Genomic DNA, 16460 nt, shown 5'->3' on the forward strand with positions numbered 1-16460 from the left:
GAAGGCGAAGAGGAACTGAAGAGCCTCTCGATGAGGGTGAAAGCGGAGAGTGAAAAAGCTGGCTTAAACCTCGACATTCAGAAAACCAAGATCATGGCATCCGGTCCCATCACTTCATGGCAAACAGAAGGGGAAAACTCCAAAATCAATACGGACGGTGACTGCAGCCACGAGATTAAAAGACGCTTGCTCCTTGGAAGAAAAGCTATGACCAACCTAGACGGCGTATTAAAAAGCGGAGACGTAACTTTGCCAACAAAGGTCCGTACAGTCAAAGCTATGGTTTTTCCCGTAGTCATGTACGAATGTGAGAGCTGGACCATAAAGAAGGCTGAGCGCGAAAGAATTCATGCTCTCGAAGTGTGGCGCTGGAGAAGACTCTCGAGAGTCCCTTGGACTGCAAGGAGATCAAAGCAGTCAATCCTAAAGGAAACCCACCGCGAGTATTCATTGGAAGGACGGTCGCTGAAGCTGGAGGTCCAACACTTTGGCCACCCGATGCGAAGAGCCAGCTCACTGGAAAAGACCCTGATCCTGGGAAAGATGGAAGGCAAAAGGAGAAGGCCTCGGCAGAGGACGACGTGGTTAGACAGCACCCTCCAGGAGACTGGAGACTGAAGAGCCAGCCTGGCGTCCCGACGGAACAGATACAACCGCCCAAGGGGACTCTACGCAGGTGAAGAGGCAAGTTTCCTCGGAAAACAGCTGGCAGCCTCCTGGAGGCGTTGACCAAAGAGAACAGTGGCCCGTACGGGGATCGAACCCGCGACCTTGGCGTTATTAGCACCACGCTCTAACCAACTGAGCTAACCGGCCCCTGCCTGCGCAAGTCCTCTTCTCCTCTTCCTTTCCTCTTACGGCCCCCGCCTCCCCCCTCCAAAATGTCAAGTTCCAACTGACTCTTACTGTTGCTTCTCTTAAGAGAGTTTCGTCATTGTCGTTGCCTTCCATCCTTAGTCAAAAGAATGAGACGCTTTCTCGGAGAAGAAAACCAAAGGAAAAGAAGGCACAATTGGGTTTCGGTCGTATTCCTCGACGTGAACGAGGAAACCGAAGTTTTTCGGAGGAAGCTGCGGCCTACGGCCCGGGGAATCCATGGAAGAATTTGCTCTTTGTGTAAAAGGCTCGCAGAAAGCGCCTTAAGCTGGGCAGAGTGCAGGCTCTGCCGTACGAGATGGAATACGGTGCCCGAAGACTCTTCCGATAGGTCGGATCGTCGATAGTTTCCCCAGGTTTACGGGTGAGACTCGGTGGGAGTTCGGAAGCCTCCTCATCTACCGAGTTTCTCGGAAGTTTCCTGAGAGGTTCCGGAGAACGGTTCAAAATGCAAGCTCCGAAGAGAAACACTGTTTCCGCCCGGTTTCGAACCGGGGACCTTTCGCGTGTGAGGCGAACGTGATAACCACTACACTACGGAAACTTGCTTTCTCCGCTCCTTGGTCATGTTTTTTCACCCCCTGATGGTGTCCGAGCGAAAAAGGAGACTCCCGGCTAGCCCAAGCTGGCCACACCGAATCGGTTTTCTCTTTCAGGAAATGGTCGACGTTAGTGCGCCCTCCTATCACGACCAACAATGCTACAGTCAACGAGTCACACTAAGCAAATACTGCCTCTAAGCGCAGAATTCCTTGCCAAAGGCAGAGCAGACGTGTTAGGCAGCGTCCGGGTACAGTAGATGTCGGAAAACGGCTCGATTTTGTCTTGTGTGGGTTTGTGTGACCTTCGGAAGTTCTGGGATCACCATCTCTTGAGTGCCAGAAAAGGACTTGCAGTGACTGAAGATGATTCAATGATCCTGGTTGAAAAGTAAGCGCGATTCGGTGCCCTTGAACTCTAGCAGCTGCCCATCCTGTGACGGGCAGTGTTTGGCTGATAGAAACCGAGGGGCGGAGAGGGTCAAATGCCCACTGGTCTGCCAGGCAGTCCTTCCTTACTCGTCCCCTCTGACCTCAATTCTGTGCCAGTTGAGCACAAATCAACCAGAGTCAGACTAGAATTGCTGTGGTCGGTAACATCCTCAAGGCACTAACACTGCTGTTGTAGATATCATCAGTAACATCCAAAGTCAGTTTGTTTCTCCGGGGCAAGCTGAGCTAACGAATCTCCGAGCGATGGACTACCAGGGCAGCGAATGGTAAACCGGAAACATCCTGAATCCTGAAATGTCAAGAGTCGGTGACCAGTCCCAGATTCTTTGGTCTTCCGCTTAAAACAAACAGACAAGACAGACAGACAGACAACAACAACAACAACAAAACACCGCTAACTGAAAGACCAAGAGGGAGTGGACGTGAGGCTCGTCTCCTGCTCCCTCGCTTGGCGCCCTTTGGTCCAAAGGGCTGCTGTCCGAGTTTGGCTTTGTGTGCAGAGGTCACAAGCAGATGTTTGTTGGGTTACACGTGGAGCTCTCTGAGGACCACGAAAAACAAGCGTAACCGCGGCAAGTAGAGACCTTAAGTAGTGGAGCAAGACGTGTCAGGGCCGGTTAGCTCAGTTGGTTAGAGCGTGGTGCTAATAACGCCAAGGTCGCGGGTTCGATCCCCGTACGGGCCAAGGAGCCTTTTGCGCCTTACCACTCAAGGTGTTAACCGTTTGAACCCTGGACGTGTATGTAACTTGGGTTGCTTAGGAAAAAAAAAAAAAAAAAAAATCAGCGTGTTACTCCTCCCTCTTGGAACTGTCCTACCAGCGCTCTTTTGGAAGTCCGGGTGCAGGGCCATCTCCGATATCTGGTGCGAAACACCCTGGGCTTTCTTGGATTTAACATTTCCTCAGTCAAAGCCACTCGTCTTTCTATTAGGAAGGGGGAAGCGGGTGGTGAAGGGGAACCCACTGGGAAAAAGTGAAGGGGAACCCACTGGGAATAAGTGGTGAAGACACTTGCCGAGCCTTTTTCCTTCCTACTTTCTCTCTCTTTCTTGTTCCTCATCCTCCTTTTTTCTTAAAGCCTCTTTGATGTGAAACTCAGTTCAGCTGTCCCTATGTGGTCCTTTCTCCGTATTTGCTGTGGGAGATCGAAACCAGAAAATGCTTGATTGTGGATGTTCCAGTGATCGCCTTTGAAGGGTCCTTCGGACTGCGACAAGAGGTAGGAGGGCCCCACGGGGTAACAAGAAGCAAGGTTGAGGGAGCTTTTCGGAGCGCTTGTGAGGCGCCAAGCTTGGAGAGTTTGGGTGCGGTTCAAGTGCAGGAAGATCAGTTGTCAAAAAGGTTTCGAGCCAGCCAGGAGTCGAACCTAGAATCTTCTGATCCGTAGTCAGACGCGTTATCCATTGCGCCACTGGCCCCCTGCGACGAGAGGGCTTAAGCATGTCTATTTCAATGAGGCCTCCGAAGCCGCTGGTTCTGCTGCTGCTGCTGCTGCTGCTGCTGCTGCTAAGTCGCTTCAGTCGTGTCCGACTCTGTGCGACCCCATGGACGGTAGCCCACCAGGCTCCCCCGTCCCTGGGATTCTCCAGGCAAGAACACTGGAGTGGATTGCCATTTCTTTCTCCGTGGTTCTGCTAGGAAGATAGAAATAACCCCGAAACTGACGACTCCCACCGATTCACTTCATTTAGGGTTAGTGTACGTACCACAACGTCGTTTTCCATGTCTCCATTTTGGATTGCAAGCAAATCTAACCCTTAGGACTTTCCATACATGATAGAAAGAAGTCACTCCTTGAAAGCGAGTTTTCTGCTGTGAGTGCTCTTGGTTAATTTCTGCTATCTGTTAATCTGGCGTGCTTCCACCTCCTTCATCTATTCTATACTTCTTTGGGGCTCTGATGATGTGTCTGCGGACGGTTACTGACTGCCCTGTGTGCTCTTTAACTAAGTGTTATAAAATAAAGTACACTTATTTGGTTTGGAAGTGCATTTGGCCCTAAGAATCACATTCTTCTCCTCTTACTGTTAAGAGTAGTTAATACTCCCTGAGAGGGAGAATCGTGGCCAAATTCTATGATAAATCATGCATCGGATAAAAGCATGCAGAAGTCAATGGTAAAGGCAAAAAGAGGCAAGAAGGCAGGAAAGGTATACTCAAAGGTGCAGAAATCACATTAGGCAGAGACTGCTGGAATTCAGGAAATGACTTAATACCACATAAAATTTAAACAGACAGACATGCTCTCTCTAGACACTGTGGTTATGTGTTTCTTCTGGTTTTCAAGGTGGGCGTAAGGAACACCTCAAAATATACAACTGCCTTGAGAGAAGGATTTTGGATGTTGAGAGAGACAGGGCATAGTAATGTTCTTGATGGCACAAACCTGGAATCCAGAATGCAACACTTTCTGACCCCAGCATTGCCATCTGTTGCCTAACTGGCCTTTGCAATAAAAGACCCGGTGTGCAGAAGCTGACAGAAATGTGAAGATTTAGGCAGAAAGCTTTGGGGAAGTTTTATCTGAAGGAGTGATGATGGAGGGCAAGTTTCGAGGTTGAGGAGACAGTAACTAGGAACAGAGGTGGAACAGATAACATATTCACAAATCTCTGGGACATAAGAGGACAGGGTGGTGGGGAGAGAGGGGGGCAGTGAAGTGTGAAATGAAGCTGGAGACATAGGAGAGGCCATGGAGAAGATTTGAGGCCATAAGCTTAAGGGTCATGTCATAAAATAGGTCTCAGATGTTCAGGTGGCAGGCGACCCTTTCAGAAACAGCGCTTCCTGCCTTTCATCCATTTGTCCTCTCAAAGTTCACAGAATCCGAGATCTAGTCTGATCTAATCTGAATAAAAGTCAGCTAAAATTGCCCCAAATATTGGAGAAAACTCCCAGGCATTCAAACCATGCAGCCCCCTTTAGACCACAGCGGGCAACAGCGGTGGTCCCCGTGGACAGCCCGGCCAACCCGCCCGACTCCCTCAATTGCAGTTTCAGGGATCTGCCACCCCCGGGTGCTGAGCTCCACCAGCGCAGAGGCAATGGGAGTCCAGACATCGAGGTATCACTTCCCTGAACGCGGGAGCCCCCGTTTTGCAGTCTGTACTCAGGTGTCAAGGGAAATAACAAGCAGTCTGTACCCGGGACAGAAGAAAAAGTGTGAATCGAGCCAAACTAAGGACGATAGGCCCATGTGAGTGTCTCTCACTAATTCTGAAGAACAGCTCCAGAGAAACATGGTTTTCAGCAATTTTATACCTTGTCTATTTATATAGATTGGTTATACATATTTATATAGGTTGACTATAGTCTTTGCAGCCAAAGATGGAGAAGCTCTATACAGTCAGCAAAAGCGAGATCGGGAGCTGACTGTGGCTCGGATCGTGAACTCCTTATTGCAATTTTCAGACTTAAGTTGAAGAAAGTAGGGAAAATCACTAGGCCATTCAGGTATGACCTAAATCAAATCCCTTACGATTATACAATGGAAGTGACAAGTAGATTCAAGGGATTAGAATCTGATAGAGTGCCTGAAGAACTTGGACAGGAGCCAGTGATCGAGACCATCCCCAAGGGGGGAAAAAATGCAAAAAGGCAGCATGGTTGTCCGAGGAGGCCTTACCAATAGCTGAGAAAAGAAGAGAAGTGAAAGACAAAGGAGAAAAAGAAAGATATACCCATTTGAATGCACAGCTCCTAAGAATATTTAGGAGAGGTAAGAAAGCCTTCCTCAGTGATCAATGCAAAGAAATAGAGGAAAACAATAGAATGGGAAAGGCTAGAGATCCCTTCGAGAAAGTTAGAGATACCAAGGGAGCATTTCATGCAAAGATGGGCACAATAAAAGACAGAAATGTTAGGTATGGACCTAACAGAAGCAGAAGAGATTAAGAAGAGGTGGCAAAAATACACAGAAGAACTATACAAAAAATGGTCTTCATGAGCCAGATAACCACAATGGTGTGATCACTCACCTAGAACCAGACATTCTGGAATGGGAAGTCAAGTGGGGCTTAGGAAGCACCACTATGAACAAAGCCAGTGGAGGTGATGGAATTCCAGTTGAGCTATTTCAAATCCTAAAAGATGATGCTGCGAAAGTGTTGCACCCAATAGGCCAGCAAATGTGGAGATCTCAGCAGAGGCCCCAGGACTGGAAAAGGTCAGTTTTCATTCCAGTCCCAAAGAAAGGCAGTGCCAAAGAATATTCAAACTACCACACAATTGCACTCAATGTAATGCTCAAAATTCTCCAAGCCAGGCTTCAACAGGACGCGAACTGTGAACTTCCCAGATGTTGAAGCTGGATTTAGAAAAGGCAGAGGAACCAGAGATCAAATTGTCAACATCTGTTGGATCATCGAGAAAAGCAGGAGAATTCTAGAAAAAACATCTACTTCTGCTTTACTGACTACGCCAAAGCCTTGGACTGTGTGGAGCACAAGAAACTGTGGGAAATTCTTCAAGAGATGGGAATACCAGACCACCTGACCCGCCTCCTGAGAAACTGTATGCAGGTCAAGAAGCAACAGTTAGAACCAGACATGGAACAACAGAGTGGTTCCAAATCGGGAAAAGAGTCTGTCAAGGCTGTATATTGTCACCCTGCGTGTTTAAGGTCCACGCAGAGTACATCATGCAAAATGCTGGGCTGGATGAAGCACAAGCTGGAATCAAGATTGCCAGGGGAAATATCAATAACCTCAAATATGCAGATGATACCACCCTCATGGCAGAAGGGAAAGAACTAAAGAGCCTCTTGATGACAGTGAAAGAGGAGAGTGAAAAAGTTGGCTTAAAGCTCAACATTCCAAAAACTAAGGTCACGGCATCCGGTCCCATCACTTCCTGGGAAACAGATGGGAAACAATGGAAACGGTGAGAGGGGGCTCACTCTCACTGTTTTGAGGGGCTCCAAAATCACTGCAGATGGGTTGCTGACTGCAGCCATGGAATTGAAAGATGCTTGCTCCTTGGAAGAAAAGCTATGAGCAGCGTAGACAGCATATTTAAAAGCAGAGATGTTACTTTGCTGACAAAGGTCCGTCTAGTCAAAGCTATGGTTTTTCCAGTAGTCATGTATGAATGTGAGAGGTGGACTATAATGAAAGCTGGGCACAAAAGAACTGATGCTTTGGAACTGTGGTGTTGGAGAAGATTCTTGAAAGAGAGAGAGAGTCCCTTGGACTGCAAGAAGTTCCAACCAGTCTATCCTAAAGGAAATCAGTCCTGAACATTCATTGGAAGGACTGATGCTAAAGCTGAAGCTCCAATATTTTGGCCACCTCATGCGAAGACTTGACTCATTGGAAAAGACTTTGATGCTGGGAGGGATTGGGGTCAGGAGGAAAAGGGGACGACAGAGGATGAGATGGCTGGATGGCATCACCGACTCGATGGATGTGAGTTTGAGTGAACTCCCGGAGTTAGTGATGGACAGGGAGGCCTGGTGTGCTGCGATTCATGGGGTCGCAAAGAGTCGGACCTGACTGAGTGACTGAACTGGACTGAACTGAACTGATGTGAAGAACTGACTCATTGGAAAGGAACCTGATGCTGGGTAAGACTGAAGGCAGGAGGCGAAGTGGACGACAGAGGATGAGGTCACCAATTCGATGGACATGACTTTGGGCAAGCTCCAGGAGTTGGTGATGGACAGCGAAGCCTGGCGTGCTGCAGTTCATGGGGTGGCAAAGAGTTGGACTCGACTGAGCAAGTGAGCTGAACTGATTTCTTGTCAGAACAAAAAACATCAAAAGTGAAATGGCACATTCCTTAAAGGTTTCAAAAAAAAAAAAAAAAAAAAAAAGAGCAGACCAGCCAGTACACATCACATCAGTCTAGCCCAGGCACCTGGGAAATACTACTAGTATTCACCTCTCAGGGAAAAAGGCATTTAAGCTTTACCTTTAAAACAGACTTTTTTTTAAAATTTTTTTTTGCCCTTTTATTTTATTATTTTATTTTATTTTATTTTATTTCTTTAAATTTTAAAATCTTTAATTCTTACATGTGTTCCCAAACATGAACCCCCCTCCCACCTCCCTCCCCACAACATCTCAGTGGGTCATCCCCATGCACCAACCCCAAGCATGCTGTATCCTGCAAAACAGACTTTTTTTTTTTTTAACCTTTCATTAGGCACGAACATATGTAAGCCAGAATGACTTTCCCATACCTTAACCTGTGACCATTTCTCTCAGAACCATCAAGCAGAAATAGAGATTTTATTTTCTTGGGCTCCAAAATCACTGCGGATGATGACTGCAGCCACAAAAATAAAAGACGCTTGCTCCTTGGAAGAAAAGCTGTGAGATACCTAGACAGCGGATTAAAAGGCAGAGACAGCATTTTGCCAATGATGATCCCTCTCTCTGGTCAAAGCTATGGTTTTTCCAGCAGTCTTTTAGGGATGAGAGAGTGGACCGTAAAGAGGCTGAGCGTGGACCTGTCGATGCTTTGGAACTGTGGTGCTGGAGAAGCCTCTTGAGGGTCCCTTGGACTGCAAGGAGATCAAACCAATCCATCATAAAGGAAGTCAACCTTGAATATTCATTCATTGGAAGGACTGATGTTGAAGCTGAAGCTCAAATGTTTTGGCCACCTGATGTGAAGAGCCGACTCACTGGACAAGAAAGACCCTGACGTTGGGAAAGATTGAGGGTAGGAGGAGAAAGGGGACAGAAGACGATCTGGTTGGAGGGCATCATCGACACAGCGGACATGAATTTGAGCAAACTCTGGGAGATAGTGAAGGACGGGGAAACCTGGCGTGCTGCAATCCGTGGGGTCCCAAAGAGTGCGACACGACTTAGCGACTGAACAGCAGCAACAACGGAAATACCGTGTACGGTATTTTATGTGTGGTTTTTTTTTTTTTTTTTTTTAAGTCTGTGCCTAAAACACACGCGCCACCGACTCAATGTACCATTAAAACATTTCCCCCTATCCTTTCTCACTTTTGAGAAATCCCTCTCACCGCTCGGCAAATCCAGAGTGCGCTGTTCATGGTCCTGACTCCGTGAACAGTTCTGGTTTCCCGGGGGCGACGCGGACCTTCTCCGCCTGCCCGTCGCGCGCTTCCTGTTGATCTGGATGCAGAGTCCCCGAACCGTCCGAGAAGAGCCGCTGCTGGCCTAGATACCCTGCCTGCGAGGGTGCCAGGCCCCGTTCCGTGTATGTCTGTCCCACAGCCCTGTCTCGAAACACACACGCAGACAAACGCACCTCAACTCCATTCCGATCTCAGCCGGTACTGTTCTGTGCCTAAATGGAACTGTCTTTTGAACCCGGGGAAGCGACGGGTCTGTGCGATTGAAGGACAACCCGTGGCCGAATGTGACCAGTCCGCCCAGGCGAGCCTAGGTGGGTGGGTAATTGGGTCTGGCTGCAGATGACCGCGTGCTGCCTGGGCTCCCAGAAAAGGGGCGAGTCGGCGTCGACCGCGTGGTGGAAACATTTGAGCAGAGATTCGGGTCCAGGCGGACTACGGAATAATTCCCTGAGGGTACTGGTGGGGATCCGCACGCGGACCCGGGGAATTAGGAGAAAAAGGAAAGGACAGTGAGATTAAGCAACGGTCTCCACCCGGTACAAGATCTCCGTGTAGTTTCTGGGGACAGGAAACTTCTGATTCATTGCTTCCATCCCCTCCGCCATTCCTTTCCACCGTCTGCACACACAGATTTCATGTCGAAGGTTTTCGAAAATATTTCTGGTAAGGGGAAAAACAAACTGCCGGAGATGGAAGACATCTGGAAACCTCCCCCTTTTTTTTCGTCTGTTGTTTTTAGCTTCTTGTTTGACTGATTGCATTCTTTCGTTGATTCACTTGTACTGCTGTAGGCCTACCTCAGTTGCTTCCGGCCAGTCGGTTGCATTTCAAATCATTTGCCCATAGGCTAACGGTGAAAGCGAAAACAATAAAGCTTGGTGAAGAAAATGTAGCGAAATACTTCCATGCATTTGAGACGAGCGGCTATATGTTAGACAGGACAGAAGGAGCACTGAGCGTCCAGGACATCATAAGCATTCAGCTACCCCCGTACCTCACAAAAACCGACCCCTTTTTCCTCAAAATTGCACTAGGAGAGAACATTATAACTGACACATTGTAAAGCTGCTGGAGTCCGAGGAACGTCAAGAAATGTTAAAATAGAGTAAGTATTTTAAAAGGCCGTAGATGAGAGGCACGGGTGCTCTGAGGATACGTTGGAATCGGGAACCTTGGACAGGGCAGCAAAATCCGAAGGAAATCTTTGCACTTGTCTATAAGACAGCAAAAGCCGGCTGATCGGGCTGTTTCCGCCCGGTTTCGAACCGGGGACCTTTCGCGTGTAAGGCGAACGTGCTAACCACTGCACCACGGAAACGTCACGCCCAGTAGAGACATTACAAGTCCCAAAAAACGGCATACTCGGTTCCCTGGTTGCTCCCCACTGCCCCCCCCCCCGGCCACGCCCCCGATCTAGTAATTTTGAATATTTCTCTTGCAGAATGTTTTCACTCGCTTTCCACCGTTTCAAAAACTTTTGCTAAAAGAATAACATCGAAACTCTATGGCTCACAACCAAACCTAACTCAGTAGTGGGGGTGGTTTAGTCGCTAAGTCGTGTCCGACTCTTGCCGCCCCATGGACTGTAGCCTGCCAGGCTCCTCTGTGCATGGGATTCTCCAGGCTGGACATCTGGAAACAACCTACCGGAGGGGGCATGTTCCCGACCCAGGGATCAAAGCCGGGTCTCCCGCATTGCAGGCAGATTCTTTACCGCCTGAGCTAGGAGGGAGCAGAGACCAAACACCTTCCCAAACATCAGGCAGGGTGTCCTCAGGTTCCAAGGGCATTTGATTACGAGCGACAACCCGATACTGTCCTGTGCCTTTGATTTCCACCTCTCTTCCTCATCGTTGGAGCCAGAACACAACGCACAGAATCCTGAAGACCACCGAACTTCCGAGAGGGCCAGGCTCGTCTGGAGGAGACTGCCGAGCGGGGCTGGGATGGCCTATGCCCTCTTGACTCTCAGAAAGGAGTGCCGAAAGAAGTGCCAAAAGGAGTAGTGTTTGGGAATTCATGGGACTGGACTTTGCGCCGGAATAAGTCGAGGTGGGAATCACCAGTCAACTTATTATCCAGCGTCACTCACACTGCCCTGGAAGGACTGTGCTTTGAGCGATCTGAATCTGTTCGACAGATGCCCACCTTGCCTCTCCTTTGTTTTTCTCTTCATTTCACCTGACCTTCCTCATTGTATTTTCCCTCTTCCCCTCACTTCCCTCGTGCCCCAGGAAGGTGCTCAGCAGCGAAACTGTAGTCTTTCATTAAATTCCATGTGAGAAATTCCGGATTTCTCTGCATCAGCTCTGCGTTGGCATCTTTCACAAATAGCAGCGCTGAAAGCTCCTGCTCTCAGCAAAACTAAAACTAGGATTGGTCACAACGTTGCAGGAAACAGAGTAGAGACACAGTCTTTCCCAATCAGCAAGTTTGGGATTTAGTTTCCCATAATTTGATTAGAAGTTTATTTTTAAGCCAGTAAGGAGTAGCCCCACAATGTACCCAATCCTGACCCTACCAGATGTCCTGAAAAATTATGCAAGCAACTGGTTGCAAAGGGCCCTTTGACTTATGTGACTCGTGAACGCACAAAGGCTTTTCAGATCAAAAAAATGTACTTTTTAAACAGTTGAAGTTCATAAGCAAAGAATGCTTTAAAAAGTCAGTTTGCCCGCACCTTAAAAAAAAAAAAAAGAAGATAATTTTGTGTATTTTTTTCATTGACTGTTTTTTATCCTCTTTTAGATATAACCTCAGTTCTTCTCCTTCCAAAATTTCCAGTATCGTCGAGTCCATTTCGCATCGAAAAGAGGAAACAGTTACAACACAACTTGATTTACACTACCGTAATTTATATTAGAATGTCTTTCCTCTTCTTTTATTTCTTTTGATTTCATTTCATTTCATTCACTAAGGACAAATGAGTAAAAACAATGCTGGATTACCTAGTGATTCAGGAAGACAGCTGCAACATATGAAAGTGCAGAGCTTGAAAACACACTTGAACTAGACCAGTAAGTCTCTAGCCTTGGTTCATGAAGTATCCTCCATGGAACAGTAGTGTAGAGTCTGAGATGGTAGAAATGCTGACTTTCAGGCCCTTGGTGCAGATGCAGTCATTTAAAACCCTCATTATAATGGACCACACCAGGTCATTCATATGCTCATAAAATTTTGAGAAGCGTGACTGTAAGGCACTCCTAAAGTTGGTGCCAAATCGGGGTGGTGGGAGTTGGTGGGGGAGGGAGTGGCTCTGAAGGGGGAACATGACAATTCAATGATTCCATGAAGAAAAGCAAATGTCTCCATCGTGGTAAAAGTTCTAGGAGGCAAACACAATTGAAGAGATCCCACAAAACCAAACTGGCAACGTCTGAGACCTGATCTAAAATGCAAAGGAAAGACCAAGAGGCAGTTCTAATTCTCATCTCAAGATGTCTGAGATGATTTAAAATGCAAAGGAAAGACCAAGAGGCAGTTCTAATACTCATCTCAAGATATCTGAGAACCACCGTCGTCTTATGGCTATCGGAGACCAAGAGGCAGTTCTAATACTCATCTCAAGATGTCTGAGAACCACCGTCGCCTTATGGCTATCGGGAGAGCATTCGTAGTACTCCGAAGTACTCCGGGGCTTGATGGGAGGTAAACAAATCGCATTTTTTAACTAGTTTTGCTCTATTTAAAACAGTGTTGCCCCAGGCCCCGCTGGGATTTGAACCCAGGATCTCCTGTTTACTAGACAGGCGCTTTCACCAACTAAGCCACGGAGCCAGCTGCGGTAGACTGTTGGTTCCTAACATGATTTGAAGGAGTTTTCGCTTTCCTGGCTCACCAATGCATTTCTCAAGAACTTTAGATCAACACTACAATCTCAGGACTATTTCCTATTTCTCAAAATTTCTATCAAGTCATTTACCCTCTCTTGTCTGAAATATGCACAGAAGTTTACATGCTGAGTCAAGATGAGAAAAACCTTCTGAACCTCTGAACCTTTGAAATCCATAGCCAAATCGTTTGACCTTTGCACCTTCCTATGGGAGATACTAATACTTCTCCCTTTCGAATCTACAAAAGGAAAACGGTGGTGTTTATCAGTCTAGAAACATAACATGAAATGGAGCGCTGGAAAGGACTTCACCACATCTTTTGCTACGCTCACTGTCAAAGAGCAGTATCTTACAAGAGAGGAGTGTGCCTGTTCTTATTTATTTTAGAGCAATGTGGACGGTAAAGGCATGCAAAAGGGAAAGGGAAGGTAAGAATTCAGCAAATGTAAACATGCAAGAATGATGTTTGACACAGAAATACAGACAATTAAAACTTTGGTAGACATGTCTTACATTAAAAATGTCATAAAGTTCTTGACTTGTCTGAGTTCCTGAAATAGACACTTGGTGCATAAATATCAGAGAATAGTCCTCTCCTCTGAGCATGAGGCAGTATGCAATGATGCTTTAGAGCTCAAACTCTGATGTCAGACCCCACTGATTCTTTGTTCCAAATCTGTCATTATACTCGTGACTTTGAGAAAATGTAAAATCTCTATTTATGATTTTTATTTACTCAACTTCTTTGAAGAGGGCTGGCAGGTAGTGTAGATTATTTCTAACCTCAATCTATAAGACTGCTACGAGTGTTCTGTATCTAGGCCGCATAAACAATATTGCTTCCACAGGTGCTAGTGAATAGCGTCAGGAAGCTGCCAGTATCTCTTGCAATAACAGACTTTTGTTTTGTGTTTGTTTTTTTTTTTTTTTCCCAACAACTGTAGCTTCTCGAGTACTTCTGTAAAGGTAGGTCACGTTTTCCATTTATTTCTATTTGAAGAACTCCTTCATTGCAATCACATACTGCTATAGGATTAAAATTTTTCTGCCCAATATGATTCACCTCTCCTATTGTACTTTATCAAGTGTTTTGTGAATTAATGGGAAAACTAAGTTAGGAACCACCCACTGTTAAGCACATCAAAGGCACTTGAGTGCACACACACAAATAAGAATAAAAAAAAAAAGAAAGAAAGAAAAAAGAAAGAAAACAAACCCACCCAACATTAAAGTAACCTTTGATCTCCCAGTTCAAAGAAGAAAGGGTGAGTAATACTGCCTGGGCAAAGTATGATCTCTGGGACAACCCCACGAAAGAACAGTGAACTAGCCATTGTTCTGTCTGACAATCTTGGATTGTGTCATGGGAACGCAGGGCAAGATGTCACAAAGAGCAGTGGTTAAGATGTTTATTGACACAAACGGAAATATTTTAGGGCCAAGCTAGGAAAGAAAACATTTCAGGTGTTATTTGAAACTTTGTGAGAGAAACTCACCAAACTTCAAGTTCAACATACACCATATAGCTCCATTTCAGATGTTTTTACAGGCTGAAGACGAATGTCATTGGTCTGGTTTGCATTTCAGTGTGGGAATGGGACTCTGGGAGAATCATCTGCAGCATGTACCAGCTTGCACAGATCACCATGTAAATATCTCTGCATGTCCTTCACCAAAGAAGACATCAATCACATTCCTTCGGCTTTTAAGAACTGCCTGTCATGGACCTACTGCCCACCAGGCATTTGTCTCAACTCTGATTTAAGTGGTGGGAAGCAGACACGTTTCCTATGCGAATACTGAAACATAACTTTTTATTTTGGAGCATATTTAGAAAAGTTGCAAAAACAATAGCGTTTCTTTGTACCCATTTCAGAGTTTCCTTTCATTAGCTTCTTAGGTTACCATGGAACCTTTATTAAAGCCAAGAAACCAACACTGATATTTTAATAATAACTAAACGCATGTACTTGTGTGTGTCACATCTGTTCTTACACTAATGTCTCCCCTACCCCCCACACACGGCATCCCACATTGCGTTCAGCCTCCTCTGGTCTGTGATTGTTTCTTGGTGTGGATGAATTCTTTCTATCCGGTATTTGTATGACTGTCTTCCAGTCTAGGTTTGTCTGATAGTTTTCACACGAAGGCCTGGGGCTACAGGTTTCTGGACGAGACCACAGAGTACTTGTGCCATCACTTCCTTTCAGATGTGACTTGATAGGAGGATAGCTTACCATTAGTGATGCCAACCTCGATCACTTTTAAGGTAGTGTTTGCCATTTTTCTCCCTGGTGAAGTTTCTTCCTATGTTTTCCTACTTCTTCCTGGATATTTAGAAGCTAGTCGGTCAGGATGGCCCATATTCCAGAAGGGAGAGGTTAAAGCTCCATCTCCTGGTGAGTGGGTGGGGAGTAGTTTCTTACCTTAGCTGGAATGCATCAGTAAGAAAAATACATCCCTTCTCCTGTATTCATTGATTGACTTATTTAATCACTGATTTGTAACAGTATGGACCCATGAATACACATTTTATACTTAGTTTGCATCATTATCTCAAACTATATTATCGGTTGTTCCAAGTGTTTCAGGTTTGGCCATTGACGGCTCTTTCCAGCTCATAAAGAGACAGCTGACAAAACTGTTTCTCTCCTGCTGTGTTTGTATCAATAGAGTTTTTTCACATAGCCTTTGAAAAACCTTGTTTCATCTTTTGCTGATCTAGTTAAGACTCAAGTGTGGAAATGTAGAAAGTGTAGATGGTTTCATCGTCTATTTTAGGAGGGAAATACTCCAGGAAGGTCAGTTTCTTCGCTGGAATCAGTTATCCTGTGGATCAAAATGTGCCAAAGCGACGCTCTATGTCTTGCTGGGTCACTGACTGCTATCCTTTCGTTCTGCAGATGCGAGTCAAACATGAGGAAAGATGTACGATTGATTGCAGTTAAAGTTCTCAGCGAGAGCTTCGTGTCCCAGACATGAACTGGGATATGGCGGTGAGCCTAAAAGGGATAAACCCTCGTCTCAAGCCTGGCCCGTACGGGGATCGAACCCGCGACCTTGGCGTTATTAGCACCACGCTCTAACCAACTGAGCTAACCGGCCAGACACGGTGGTCTGCATTCGTGTTTATGCTATTAAAAGAAAAGGAATCAATACGGCTTTGCCGGGAGCTGGAAAAGGAACACAGTGAACCCAAATGACTACAAACTAATATTCAAAGAAAGAAGAAAGCACATTCTTCCTCTCCCCCGTCGTGGAGTTAGGGGGAAACGAAGAGGAATTCTTAGTATTTGGCGTGAATGAACTCTATTTCCTGAGGACTGAGGTAATCAAAAGTGTGGAATACCTGCCTGAGAGCTAGGCCTAGCACCACAGCCACATTGATAGGGAGACTCTGAGAATACGCGAGGAGACGAGGTAGCCCAGGACCAACCCCAAAGCCATTAAATAATAAATGGAGAAGCTTGCAAATAAGTATCCAGCAAAGTAGGAGGAAAATCAAGAGTAAGTGAAGATTGGAGGGTAGACCTCATTCTTTCATCGCTCGACAGGAATCGAGCACCCATGACTGTCAGACCATGGTGCACACGTTAAATGATGATGGGAATCACTGAGGCTAGACCTCAACATGAGTGGCTGTGGTTCAAGAGCAGCGTTTGTTACAGGGTAGCACCTGTGAGTCGGACACGACTGAGCGA

At 46.2% G+C, this 16460-nt stretch overlaps 7 non-coding genes across 7 annotated transcripts; 1 reads left to right on the forward strand and 6 right to left on the reverse strand.

The window, feature by feature from the left end:
* Positions 1 to 742: 742 nt before the first annotated feature.
* On the reverse strand, positions 743 to 816 carry TRNAI-AAU (transfer RNA isoleucine (anticodon AAU)). Its single transcript has one exon. It is a non-coding gene; the product is annotated as a tRNA-Ile (tRNA).
* Positions 817 to 1347: 531 nt separating this feature from the next.
* Positions 1348 to 1420, reverse strand: TRNAV-CAC (transfer RNA valine (anticodon CAC)). Its single transcript has one exon. It is a non-coding gene; the product is annotated as a tRNA-Val (tRNA).
* Positions 1421 to 2479: 1059 nt separating this feature from the next.
* On the forward strand, positions 2480 to 2553 carry TRNAI-AAU (transfer RNA isoleucine (anticodon AAU)). The gene has a single exon. It is a non-coding gene; the product is annotated as a tRNA-Ile (tRNA).
* Positions 2554 to 3214: 661 nt separating this feature from the next.
* On the reverse strand, positions 3215 to 3287 carry TRNAR-ACG (transfer RNA arginine (anticodon ACG)). Its single transcript has one exon. It is a non-coding gene; the product is annotated as a tRNA-Arg (tRNA).
* A 6884-nt stretch (positions 3288 to 10171) lies between these two features.
* Positions 10172 to 10244, reverse strand: TRNAV-UAC (transfer RNA valine (anticodon UAC)). The gene has a single exon. It is a non-coding gene; the product is annotated as a tRNA-Val (tRNA).
* Positions 10245 to 12629: 2385 nt separating this feature from the next.
* TRNAT-AGU (transfer RNA threonine (anticodon AGU)) lies at positions 12630 to 12703 on the reverse strand. Its single transcript has one exon. It is a non-coding gene; the product is annotated as a tRNA-Thr (tRNA).
* A 3087-nt stretch (positions 12704 to 15790) lies between these two features.
* On the reverse strand, positions 15791 to 15864 carry TRNAI-AAU (transfer RNA isoleucine (anticodon AAU)). The gene has a single exon. It is a non-coding gene; the product is annotated as a tRNA-Ile (tRNA).
* Between the last annotated feature and the right edge of the window lie 596 nt (positions 15865 to 16460).

Source organism: Capricornis sumatraensis, chromosome 22, assembly GCF_032405125.1.
Source record: "Capricornis sumatraensis isolate serow.1 chromosome 22, serow.2, whole genome shotgun sequence".
NCBI lineage: Eukaryota > Metazoa > Chordata > Mammalia > Artiodactyla > Bovidae > Capricornis > Capricornis sumatraensis.